Source organism: Pteropus vampyrus, unplaced genomic scaffold (assembly GCF_000151845.1).
Source record: "Pteropus vampyrus isolate Shadow unplaced genomic scaffold, Pvam_2.0 Scaffold86, whole genome shotgun sequence".
Lineage (NCBI taxonomy): Eukaryota > Metazoa > Chordata > Mammalia > Chiroptera > Pteropodidae > Pteropus > Pteropus vampyrus.
The window spans coordinates 4713099-4724156 of NW_011888867.1; the positions used below are offsets into that span (position 1 = coordinate 4713099).

Below are 11058 nucleotides of genomic sequence, written 5' to 3' on the forward strand. Positions count from 1 at the left end.
TTTTTCATTTGTGCCTGGGAAGTTTGTCTCAAGTGCGCTGCTCCGGGCGCGGCAAGTGGCTCTCCTCACTCCCCCTAGCCCCCACCCCCCACCCCAGCCTTCCCGGGCGCAGGGCTGGCAGTGCTGGGCGCAGGGAGCCGGGGCACCGGCTCAGTGCCGTTCGGCTGTCGGCCGGAGCCCGCCTGGGTCCAGGGAAAAGTTCGGGGGAGTTGCCGCGGTGGTTGTGTGCGCTGGGAGAGAAGTTGCGCCCGGGGACGTGGGACGCTGGGCCGGCGGCCCCGCGGGCGGGTGGAGCGGTGCGTTCCCAGGGAGCTCAGCCGCGGTGGGAGAGGGTCTGGCGGGGTCTATGTCCCGAGGTTGGGCTGACGGTGACCTCGGGGCTTAGTATTTGGGGGAAAGAGCCCCGAATCCAGGGGCGCGTTGCCGAAATAGGCACCAGGCGGAGGACAGAGAGAAGAGTGGCTCGTGGAGCTCAGGGGGGCACCAAACGGGAGACGGCCGGTCCACCCGGACACTTGGGGTCGAGCTTCAGGGCAAAGGAGCGCGTGGTGGCTGGCAGAGGAGTGCAGGGGAGCGGGGCTGCAGGGGGCGCGCGGGAATGGGGGATCGGGCCCGACAGACAGTCAGGGAGCTCCCGAGGCTGGGGGCCGAGTCGCGCGTCCGGGGTGAGCCGGCCGGGCGGAGCGGCGGCCGGTTTATTTTTACTCGGTGGCATTTGCAGAATGTGCAGCTGATGGCCGTCGGCCGCCAGGAAGTTTTGCTTTCTGTTCTTTCTCTCTTTCTGAAGCCAGCGCGGCCGGGAGCGGGCGGGCTGGGGAATAGGGCCTGGGAGGGGAGGGGGCAGCCGCTGGGGTGGCAAGGTGTGGGCAAGGGGTGCTCTGGGGAGGTGGGCAGGGGCTACGGGCGAGGGCGGCGGGCTGGCGCTGGGCCGCTGAGGAGCATTTGGGCGAACGTCCGTCCCCGGGGTTGGAAGCTCTTCGGCGAGGGGAACAGGTGTATGCGCCGTCAATCACGGCGGGAGGGACACTTTGGGGGCGTAGATTAAAATAATAATAATAGATTTTTCTCTAGGGGGTGGGTGCAGATTCTTCTTCCAAGTCATCCCCGACCCGGGTCCGGAGTTGGGGGAGGAAAGGGGTGCCGAGGGAAGCAGGGGGCCGCTTCCCCCTACACACAAGTTTCTCCTGACCCAGCCTCAGCTTGGGAAGCCGGCCCAGGGTGCGGCGAGGACCTCCTTCCAGTCACTCTGGGGAGGGTGCGAGTGCGTGTGCGGGTGTGTATGACTTGTCCACAGGGGAAGCAGCGAAAACATTCCTCCAGCGAGCCTGGAGATCCCCCAAACCTGGCCGGCTCAAGGGGCGACTGGGGGGTTATGCGTCGCTGCTTCAGCGGAGTCTGGGGGCGCGACCCTCAGAGTGTGTGGTTGTTCCGCCAACACCCGGTACACTCAAAGAGATGGGGGCGGCGAGGGGGAAAGGCCTGGGAAGTCCAAGGGCAAAGTTGGTAAATTTAGGAGGTCTCTAAGCTGGTTTGGGCGCACGGTGAGAGCGTTCGAAGGGACTGGAAAACAGATCGCCTGGTAAATTGGTGCGCCCCCCACCCCCCGCCCACCCATCGGCGCGCGCGCGCGCGCACACACACACACACACACACACACGACGCACGTCGCAGTCCTAAAGGGAGCTGTCCGGGCTGAGCTGGAGCAGCTGCGCCGGGCGTGGTGAGGGGGGTAGTTGGTCCCCCGGGGCTGCGTCGGGGCTGCGCTCCACGTGCCCAGAGGGGGCGCTGGGCCGATCCGCGCCCGAGCGCAAAGCTCAGGGTTTGCGCCCTGGTGGCAGCGAGGTGGTGCGTCCCGGGCGGGCGGCGCGTTCCGCGCCATCTCCGGCTACTCGCGCTATCTTCCCCGACGCCCTGCAGCTTTCCTACTTCCCAAACTTAGCTTTATGGTCTGCCCTTCCTCGGGCTCTCAGACCCTCTGCAGGGCACCGTGGGGAACTTCTCCCCTCCAGGCAGCGGCCACCATCTCCCCAGAACCCCGCGAGTTGGAGAGATAGGCCCCCCCACCCCCATCTCGTTAGCCACCTTAGAGGCGGTTAACGAGAGTTTATGGGGAATATTGTTGAACTTCAGTAATCAGGTTTCCAGCGATCTTATGCCTTCTGTTTAATTTATTAGACTAGTTATTTATTCTGTTGATGATAATCTGTTGCTGGTTTCTATGGAGATGTTAAACTGATCTCTTTCAGAAATCAAACTCCATATGCACTAAAACGTTTAAAGGGGCAGTGCCTCCCTCCTTTTTTTGTGGGGGGGTCTCGTTTTGTTTTTTAGACTTTGCACCTTGCGGAGACTTCGCGTCTTTCTCTGAGTCTCGGTGCGTTTTATTTCCTTCTTACGAAGGAGAGGAGTCCGGATACTCACGCTTTGTGGCAAGTACAGCTTATTATGGCTAGAAGAAAGCGAAGGCTTTGATCCCTAGGTTGCATCATCATTTAAAACAGATCATTTCATCACCACCCCTTTCTCCCCCATCATATAAGAGCAAAATTCTTTCAAGATCAAAGAGTCCAATCTAAAAAAAAAAAACCAACTATTGTTAAAAAAATAGGAACTCAGTCAAATATGAACCTCTCCTTTATATCTGCTCCCCTTGTGTTTAAAGAATTTTTTGAATAAGAAAAATAAAACTTGTAGCTCAGCTAATTTTTCATACTTATTAATAGTTTATCTTGCCCCCCCTTTTTTAATTTAAAAAGAAGTTCAAAGTTAGATTTCTCTGCCTGTGGGGGTTGAGGTATATTTGCTTCTCTTTTAGATCCTGACCATCTGTTTTTGGAAAATTGGCCTCTGGGAAGAGGGGAAGAGTTTTTACTCAAACGTAATGGAGTGCTTTAATTTTTACAAAATACTCAACCAAATATTTTAAAGTCCCAATTTCCCTACTTTTTAGGAGATTATCAATACCCTCTGTCTGGTGTGTGAGAACATATCAACTTTTTCTTCTTTTTCTCCCCTTCTCAGGCAGTCTTCTGTGGACTTGTGACTTTGGGGGGTGCGGTGCAGTGAATTAAGAAAGTCAGGCAGAAAAAAATTATCTTGGTTTGTGACACTCTGAAAAATTGCAAACCTACTCTGAATGCCGATGTTTATCACCCTGACAGATATGATACAAAGCGATTGCATTTCCTAATGATCCTTTGGGACTAAGTTGTAGGTAAAACCATTTAATGCCTTTTTAATATTAAAGTAAGGCATGGGTTCCATTTTCTCGGAGGCGAGGGGAGTGGGTGTCTCACCCTGGAGCTGATGCTTTCTGAGTATACTGGTTTTCTTTTCCAACTCAAGCCCCCCACCTCCACCCCTGCCCATTTTCATTCACTTTGGAGAGGGGTGAGCCACACACAGGGCATTTGGCTTTCATAAATAAATTTATATCTGGCCAGAAGGTCCAATGCTAAATAAGAGTACACTTAAGAAAAAAAAAAAAAGCAAGGAAGAAAGAAAGAAAAGAAATGAGAGAAAGAAAAAACAAACCTCAGACTCCACCCCTGCTATAGGAAACAAAACAGAGGCAATTGTTGACTTTTTTTTTCCTTCTGCCATCCTGGTTCTCTTTTATATTATTTTATTTTGGAAGGGGGTGGAATGGGTGTTGCTTCTCAGCCCAGAGGAGAGAGGAGCCATTTCTGTTATTTCCCCCTTTGCTGTATTTTAAAAATTTGTTTGATTTGGATTGCAAACAGAACAGAGGCTTAAGGGTAGAAAAGAGCACTGTAGCTTTAAACTCAGGAGTTTGCATATTCTCCTTGTATCTTTCCCCTTTGCTAATTATTGTGTTGTTTTCAGAGCAAATATGTCATATCCATGGCGACCGGGCAGGTTTATTGTCTTTCTGAAGCAATAGCTCACATAAGTAATTAATGACTTTCTTTTTTTCCCCTGGCTTAGGTTAAACAGATCATTCAAGGAAAGTCATCTCTCTCTCTCTCTCTCTCTCTTCTCTCTTCTCTCTCTCTCTTTCTCTCTCTCTCTCTTTTTTAGCTCAGTGACATAAGAACATGAGTTAGAACAAGAAAATACTTTAACCAAGAAGTCAACAGCTTATTTTCCCCTATTTCTTTTAAAAGCTGAAGTGTCAGCTTTCAGACATATGAGGCTGTCATTCTTACAGCCGTGAGCTGTGCAGTCCATGCCTGGGTTGGAATCCATTTGAAGGTTGTATAGCCCGGGAAGTGTTGGCATTGGGGGGGAGTAACCTGGAGGAATTTGCTTTTGAGGTGGGGGAAGCACTCTGAAATGAGGATTTCTCCTGTGTTTAGCAGAATTTAATTAAATTGTTTACAGGAAGGAATTAATGAGTTGGTAGTAATGCGTCCCCCACACCCCTTCTTTTTCCCAGTCTAGTTAATTGGAAAGACAAAGTTTTTCTTTTTGATTCACCTTGAACTTCAGCTTTCTCCAGCCTTTGTCTCAAGTGCTTTTTCCTGGAAAATTACCTTTTGGAATGCCCTCTGGTTAATATTTCCAGAATCGTAGTGGGGTTTTGTTTTTGTTTTTTTTTTCCCCTTAGACCTGCAACTTAAAGCTGGTTTCTGCTTTTAGGAATCAAGAGCTATGATTTGGATTTTTTTAAACTTTTTCTAGTATGTGGGGGGGGGATGGCTTTTGAGGATATGAAATGATATAGACAACATATCTTCTCTTCTGTATCTAGTGACAGTATTGGGGAAGGTAGAAGGAATGTTTTCCTTTAAAAAAAAAATCACCATTTATGTTTCACCTTTTTCAAATGGACCTTTTGCTAATAGGAAGCTTTATTATGAAGCCCTTTAACTTTAGAAATATACTAGATGTCCAGCTGATATTCTCCAGCAGCTTCTTTACCCCCCTCGACAGACAAGATGTTAATTAAGCAATTTGTACTCTGCACTCCCCCCTCTGAAATTTCATGTATAGCCAAGGTGGTGTGTGTGTCCTTAAGAAAGGGGAATGAGATAAAGAGAAAAGCATTTATATCGTATTTATACTCTGACACAATTCAAAGGGATACTCCCCCCACGCGAAGTAAGTTAAAAAAAGGCTGTGCATCAACTGAATGAATCTTTCGGCTTTTTGGCGTTAAAAATAAAAATATAAAGCAGAAGAGAGATTCATGTGGTATCTGGTTTCTGAAGAGGAGAAGAGAAGGCCAGGCAAGTCTGATGCTGAGACTTGAGCGGAGTTGTAATTGAGCCCGTAACCTCTTGATGTCTATATCAGAAAAACAGACATGAGCAGAGGGAACTGAAGAGAGGCAAACAAGCCTTGTAGAGGAGGGAGCTCAGGCGGAGAATCACAGAGAGAGAGAGAGAGAGAGAGAGATTTAATTTATAGACATTTTAAAAACCGTAATTTCATTAGGATCTGTTCTTCCCCTTCTCTGAAGGGCAGACCGATAAGGCCGGTCCTTGTGCCGGGATGTGTGGTGTGGCTTGGTGGTTGTGAACTTGGCCATCCTTCCTTGCCAGCTCTGAGAGTTAGTTTTCGCTCTGCCCACTTTCTGCTGGCTTCCTTATTTTGAAATTAAAAAGTCCCAAAAGTGAGCCATGGCTTCTCACTGCCCGGTCATCTCCTCTGCGAGTGCAACACTGATGCATGCGAGCAGGTCTGTCTCCTGTCTGGCCTTTGGCATCTGTGTGTCTTCTGTCTGTCACCAGGCTGCCCGTGTGGTTCCAGCTATAGGAGGCTACTGGGGAGAGCCCCCCATGTCTGCCCCCCCTTAAGTTCACCAAGTTAAGTTACCGTGGTTCTGAGGCCTCAGTGTTGGGGTGGGGGCAGAGCTGAAGCCTGTCATAAATTCTGCAAAAATTAATCAACCGTTTAAGAGCCGCATGTTAACGAGGTTGCGCAGGGCCTTTCCCACTCCCCCTGCTCAAAGTCCCGCAGAGTGAGGGGTGGCCTGGGTGGTGGGCATGGAAGGGGGAGGTTTTTTTTTTTTTTTTAATCTGAATAATTGAGAACAACTAAGGAGAGGGAAAAAGACAGAGGGATTTGTTGACTATAAATCCTCAAGGGCCCTTGTTCCATACTGTTGGAATTTCTGCTCCCTTTTGGCCTGAGTTTGTCCTGTGTGTCTTTGGTGGAAAAGACACGTAGAGAAAGAGAGCAAAAGAGGGGGGTGGGGGAGAGAGAGAAGGAGAGAGGGAGGGAGACGTGCGGCTCCTCCAGAACTCATTATCATTCTTAATAAGTCTTAAGGAATAAAGAAGAGCATTGAGTGTAAATGCTGGGTAATCCTAACACTTCTCAAGGTGAGAGGAGTCTTGAGGACACAGAGGAAAGAGAGAGCAGAGGAAGGGGGTGGGAGGTTGGGGCCCAAGTGGCCCCGGGGGAGTGGCAGGCCCAGGGTTTGGGAGACTCTGCAAGAGGCCAGGAGGCTGGGCTGGGGGCGCCCAGAGGAGCCCGGACCAGCCGGTTGTCTGAGGTGACACTGTTGACTGCTGATCTCCAGGAGAGGGTGACTTGCTGGGGCAAGGAGCAGAGGTGACAGGAACATGTGCCCTGCGTCAGCCCTGCCTTGGGGTGTTCCTCCTGAGCTCTGTCTCCCCAGCAGGCTCAGCCTCTGCGCCACCCCCCCCCCCCGGCCTTGGGTTCCTGCGGGCTCCCCTGCATTGTCCTCTCTGGGAAGCGGAGGGACAGACCAGCGGCCAGAGCTCAGCTCCGGACACTAGGTGGCTTAGAGGATCTGCGAGGTTTTCCAAGAGGCATGCTGGCTTCCTCCTGCTCCCCGCTGGTGGGCTCGCTGTGCCGTCCTCTGCCCGGTCTGCGGGCAGACCTGATGGACTGGCCCCGGGGCATGGCACAGCTCCCAGCCCCCGCGCTCCCAGTGACCGGCTTCCAGGCAAGGCGAGGACGAGGCTGGGGCAGCTCCCAAGGGGGGAGGCAGCTGGTCAGGGCCACTTGCAAGAGGGGCAGTTGGAGCCCAGCCCTGTGTTCTGTGCCACCTGGGGATGAGGCACTGCTGAGCCTACGGTGGTGGCAGGGGAGTGGGTCTCTACTTCTTTCCCTTCTGAGTTCACGTACCCTCTGTGAGAATCCTCTTAATAGAAAAAATCTCATAAGCATAAATACTGCTTATACTTGAAAGGGTTTCACAGGTCTTATAAACTCAGCTAAGGACCCACTAGGGTCCCTTGCTCTGGTGGGCTTCTTTCTAACTCTCCAGGAACATGGGGAACAAAGCGGGCAATAAGGAGGCAAAATCGGTTATCGCAGCCAATCCCACCCCTGCCTGCGACAGTACCGGAGTGGGGGGGAGCAGTCAGACTGTGACACGGGGCCTCCGCAGGTGGGTTGGGGCCACGTGTAGGTTCTGCTCTGCAGAACCGCACCTGCTCAGGTAAACACTCCACTCCAGGCCGAAGGCAGCTTCCCCTTCGTCCGGCTGGCATTTTCCTAGAGTGTTTGAGGAAGGGTCTTAGGCAAGGTCATGTCCGAAACATGGATCGTTTTCTCTGGGGACAGAGACGGGCAGGGAGACACGATTCAGGTTCGACTTGATTGTAGTGAGTTTTGCATTTTTTTTTAACTCTCTGTTTCTTTTGGAAAGCAACTTCGGGGAGCATGCAAAAGGGGGTGCGTGGGAGTGAGAGATGAAGGCTGGTGACTGAGCTGATGGGAAGCCCAGAGGGTGAGCAGGACGGGTTAATGGCGGGTGGATTCTGCTCTTATGTTGTTTAAAAGCAGTGATGACCAAATTGCATGCCCCGTGTGTGCCTTGCTGGCGAGGTTTACCGAAAGGAAGCTCTGCTGCCTGCCTCTCTGCTGCTGGTCTCGGGGTGGGTGAGCGTGTGTGTGTGTGTGTGTGTGTGTGTGTGTGTGTGTGTGTGTGTAAATGAGAAGAAGGGGTGGGGGATTAGCTCTGCCAGGCTGGCACCCTTCCCCAGCACTAATTGCTGGCAGAGTACCCACGGGGCTGTGCCAGCGTCTCCAGCTCCGCCCGCCCCCCTCACCCTCAGGGATCTCAGCTGTGCGGCTTGCTATGTGAGGGCCATTTCCGGGCCCACTAGTCCCGGAGGTTCCTTTGGGAATTTCAGGGAAATCTGATCCTTGGGGGGACCTGGTCTGGGATGCTGGGATGGAGTGAGACTTGGGTGGTCCAGAGCTCCGCTGAGGTCTAGCTGCAGGCATCAGGAGACCCTATTCCAGTTCCAGCTCTGCAGTAAATCACTGTGTGGCCTTGGGCAAGTCATCTGACCTCTCTGGGCCTTAATTCCTCTCTTATCAAATGGCCTCTAACCCTACCACCCTCACAAGGTTGCGCCGATGGCCTTTGAAATAATTAAGTGTAATGAAGAATTTGTCATGATCATGTCGTCAAGTGCAGGGTGCCCCGCATTGTCACATTAGCCGGTTTTATATAAAATGGTATCCATCTCAAAGGGGACCCCTGTGAATTCTGCTCCAGAAAGCCGTGGGCCTGGCTGTAGTGTGTGGTGCTGGGGTTGCGTTTGCCTGTCTGGTGGCAGGTTGGTTCTCTTATCACTGGGAGCTTGGGTTGAATTGGGGGGGATGTTTTTAGGCAGTATGGGGAATCCCATTCAGGATATGGGGGTTTACTTAGCTGTTTTCAGCCGTGGGCTCCTTGAGGAGCTGTATACATTATACGTTATGCATTCTGGAGCCGGGTAGCTAGAGATCAACGTCGTGGCCTTCCATCAGTTAGCTGACGAGACTGTGCCTTGGTTTTCTCATCTGTAAAATGAGGATAATAGTACCCACTTCGTGGGGCTGATTTGAGGATTAGATGAGCTAAGACATGTGAAGTGTTTAGAACAGGCCTGGCAACTGTGTATATTCTGGACCCACGTGGGGGTGAGTGTGGGCGCACTTGCTGGGCGGGAGATTGGGAAGAGCTCATCCTCTGTTTATGTGGGGGCTGGGACTAGTAGGTGTGGGGCGCTGCGGTGTTGGTCGGAAATTCTGGATTTTGCATTTTTCCTCTCTGGGCTGCCTTGGGATCTACCTGGTATTTTTGATGATGAATCGGAAGAGGACAAGAAGCAAAATTGTGCCCACATTTGGAATCAGACCCCAAACGGGGCAGGGGCCATTGGCCTCTCTTCCCCGTTGTGGCCAGAGCGACATTCCTGGAACTTTGAGGGAGCCGTTTGGGCCGGGAGGCAAGAGGATCGGGGTGCGGGCAGACCCTGGGAACTGGTGCAAGGTGCTGCTGGCCTCTGCCTGCATTTGCTCGGCCTGAGGGCTCAGTGCTGCATGCAGGCAGTCCCCAGAGGCCTGTGTGTAACACCTTGGTTAAGAGCATGCTTTTGGAGTCAGGCTGAGCCCCATGTGAATCACATTTCTCCCAGTTGGCCCAGATTAATTCCTCTAATCCTTTGTTTCCACACCTGTAAAATGGGGGTTGGAATTCCTACCGTGCGAGAATTAAGTAGAGAATGGTGATCATCGCTAACATTTGCTGAAGTTCAACTTTGAGCTTTATTTCATGGAATGAGTAACACAGTAGGGTCTGCAGGATGAGAGTGAGGTGAGTAACAGGCCAGCCTCGGGAACGAGGGTGGCTGAAGCTAACTGAGGCTTGTGTGGAACTGAGGTCCCTGCCTACCCACCTTTGGGTGATCCTGCCCCGGGGGACACTCCCCAGGGCTGGGTGAAGGTGGGGAGGCAAGAAAAAAGGCAGAGGTGGCCTGGAGCCAGCGACCTAAGAAGGCAAGGGCATGGGGGCTGTGAAGCGAGGAGCCCTGGAGGGGCGAGGGGCACTTATGGAGGATGAGGTGTATGAAACTCCATCGGCCTCTCCCATTTCACTGTGCTATGCCAAAACACCCCGGTTCCTGTTTCACTATCTGAGATCTGGGAGCAGGTTAATTTCCATGACGAACTCCAGGCCACGTGCTCGGAGGATTTATCTAATTAAACTGATGCTTTCTTCTAAGAAAGAAAGAGAGAGAAAGAGGGAGGAATGAGGGAAGGAAGGAAAGAAGGAAAGAAGGAAAGAAGGAAGGAAGGAAGGAAGGAAGGAAGGAAGGAAGGAAGGAAGGAAGGAAGGAAGGAAGGAAAAAGAAATGGAAGGAGAGAAGGAAGGAATGAGAGGGATGGAGGAAGGAAAGATAAGAAAGGAGAGGGGGAGACAAATAAGCAAGAGGCAGGCCAGTGATTTTTGAAAGGCCGTGACAGAGGTGGGGAGATGCTTAGTGCTGAGGTGGGGGCCTTCTTGGAGGGCCATGCCTCCGACTTTCGATGCTTTTAGTTTATTTCCAAAATGGCTCTTGTGCTGGGAGAGAAAGGGGTTGCAGGAGGGATTCTGGATCTGTACTGTCCAATACAGTAGCCACTAGCGCATGTAGCAGTTTGAATGAAATGAACTAATTCCACTCTGCAAAGAACTAGCCATATTTCGAGTGCTCCATAGCCACTTATGGCTAGTGGCCCTGTATTGGTCAGCACCAATAACGAACGTTTCTGTTATAACATAAAGTTCCATCGGACAGGAGGGGTGTCAGGGGGGTGCCGCCCTCAGAGCTGGAGCAGAAATGATGAGCGAGCCCCAAGGGACAGGCATGGGGGTGAGAGCTGGGCAGCAGGAAAGTACCCACGTGTCAGAGATGCTCTGAACCTGGCGTCGAGGCCTCTGGGTGCTGGAGCTGCCTTCTCCTTAGATCCTACCATCTCTCCTGGGGCGAGACCATGTGGCAGGTCTAAAATTAGGCAGAAGAGATTTAACTATTTCTCTCACTTCCGATCTTTGTAACCTTGGGCAGGGGTCTTAACTGTCTGACCCTGGAATTGGGGTGACAGTAAACAGTACCTGCCTCATTGGGCCCTTGTGATCATTAACCAAGCTCATGAACATAAGCACTTAGCACGGAGCGAGCCCTCGAAAAGTGCGGACCACCGTTATTATGATAATTATCGTTATAATTGTTGATATTATTTTCATAATGATTATCGAAGAGCTTTGGCGACTGCCAAGTTTTTAGGGACATTTCCCGACCAAATGTCAATTTCTCCATAATCAACACCTTCCAGATTTAGTTTAAATGAGCTCCCCGCCCC

General features: G+C 51.6%; 1 protein-coding gene across 1 annotated transcript in view; it reads left to right on the forward strand.

Moving 5' to 3' along the window:
• Nucleotides 1–11058, forward strand: part of CASZ1 (castor zinc finger 1) — a 144884-nt gene that overhangs the window by 926 nt on the left and 132900 nt on the right. The gene's annotated exons all lie outside the window — the stretch shown is intronic.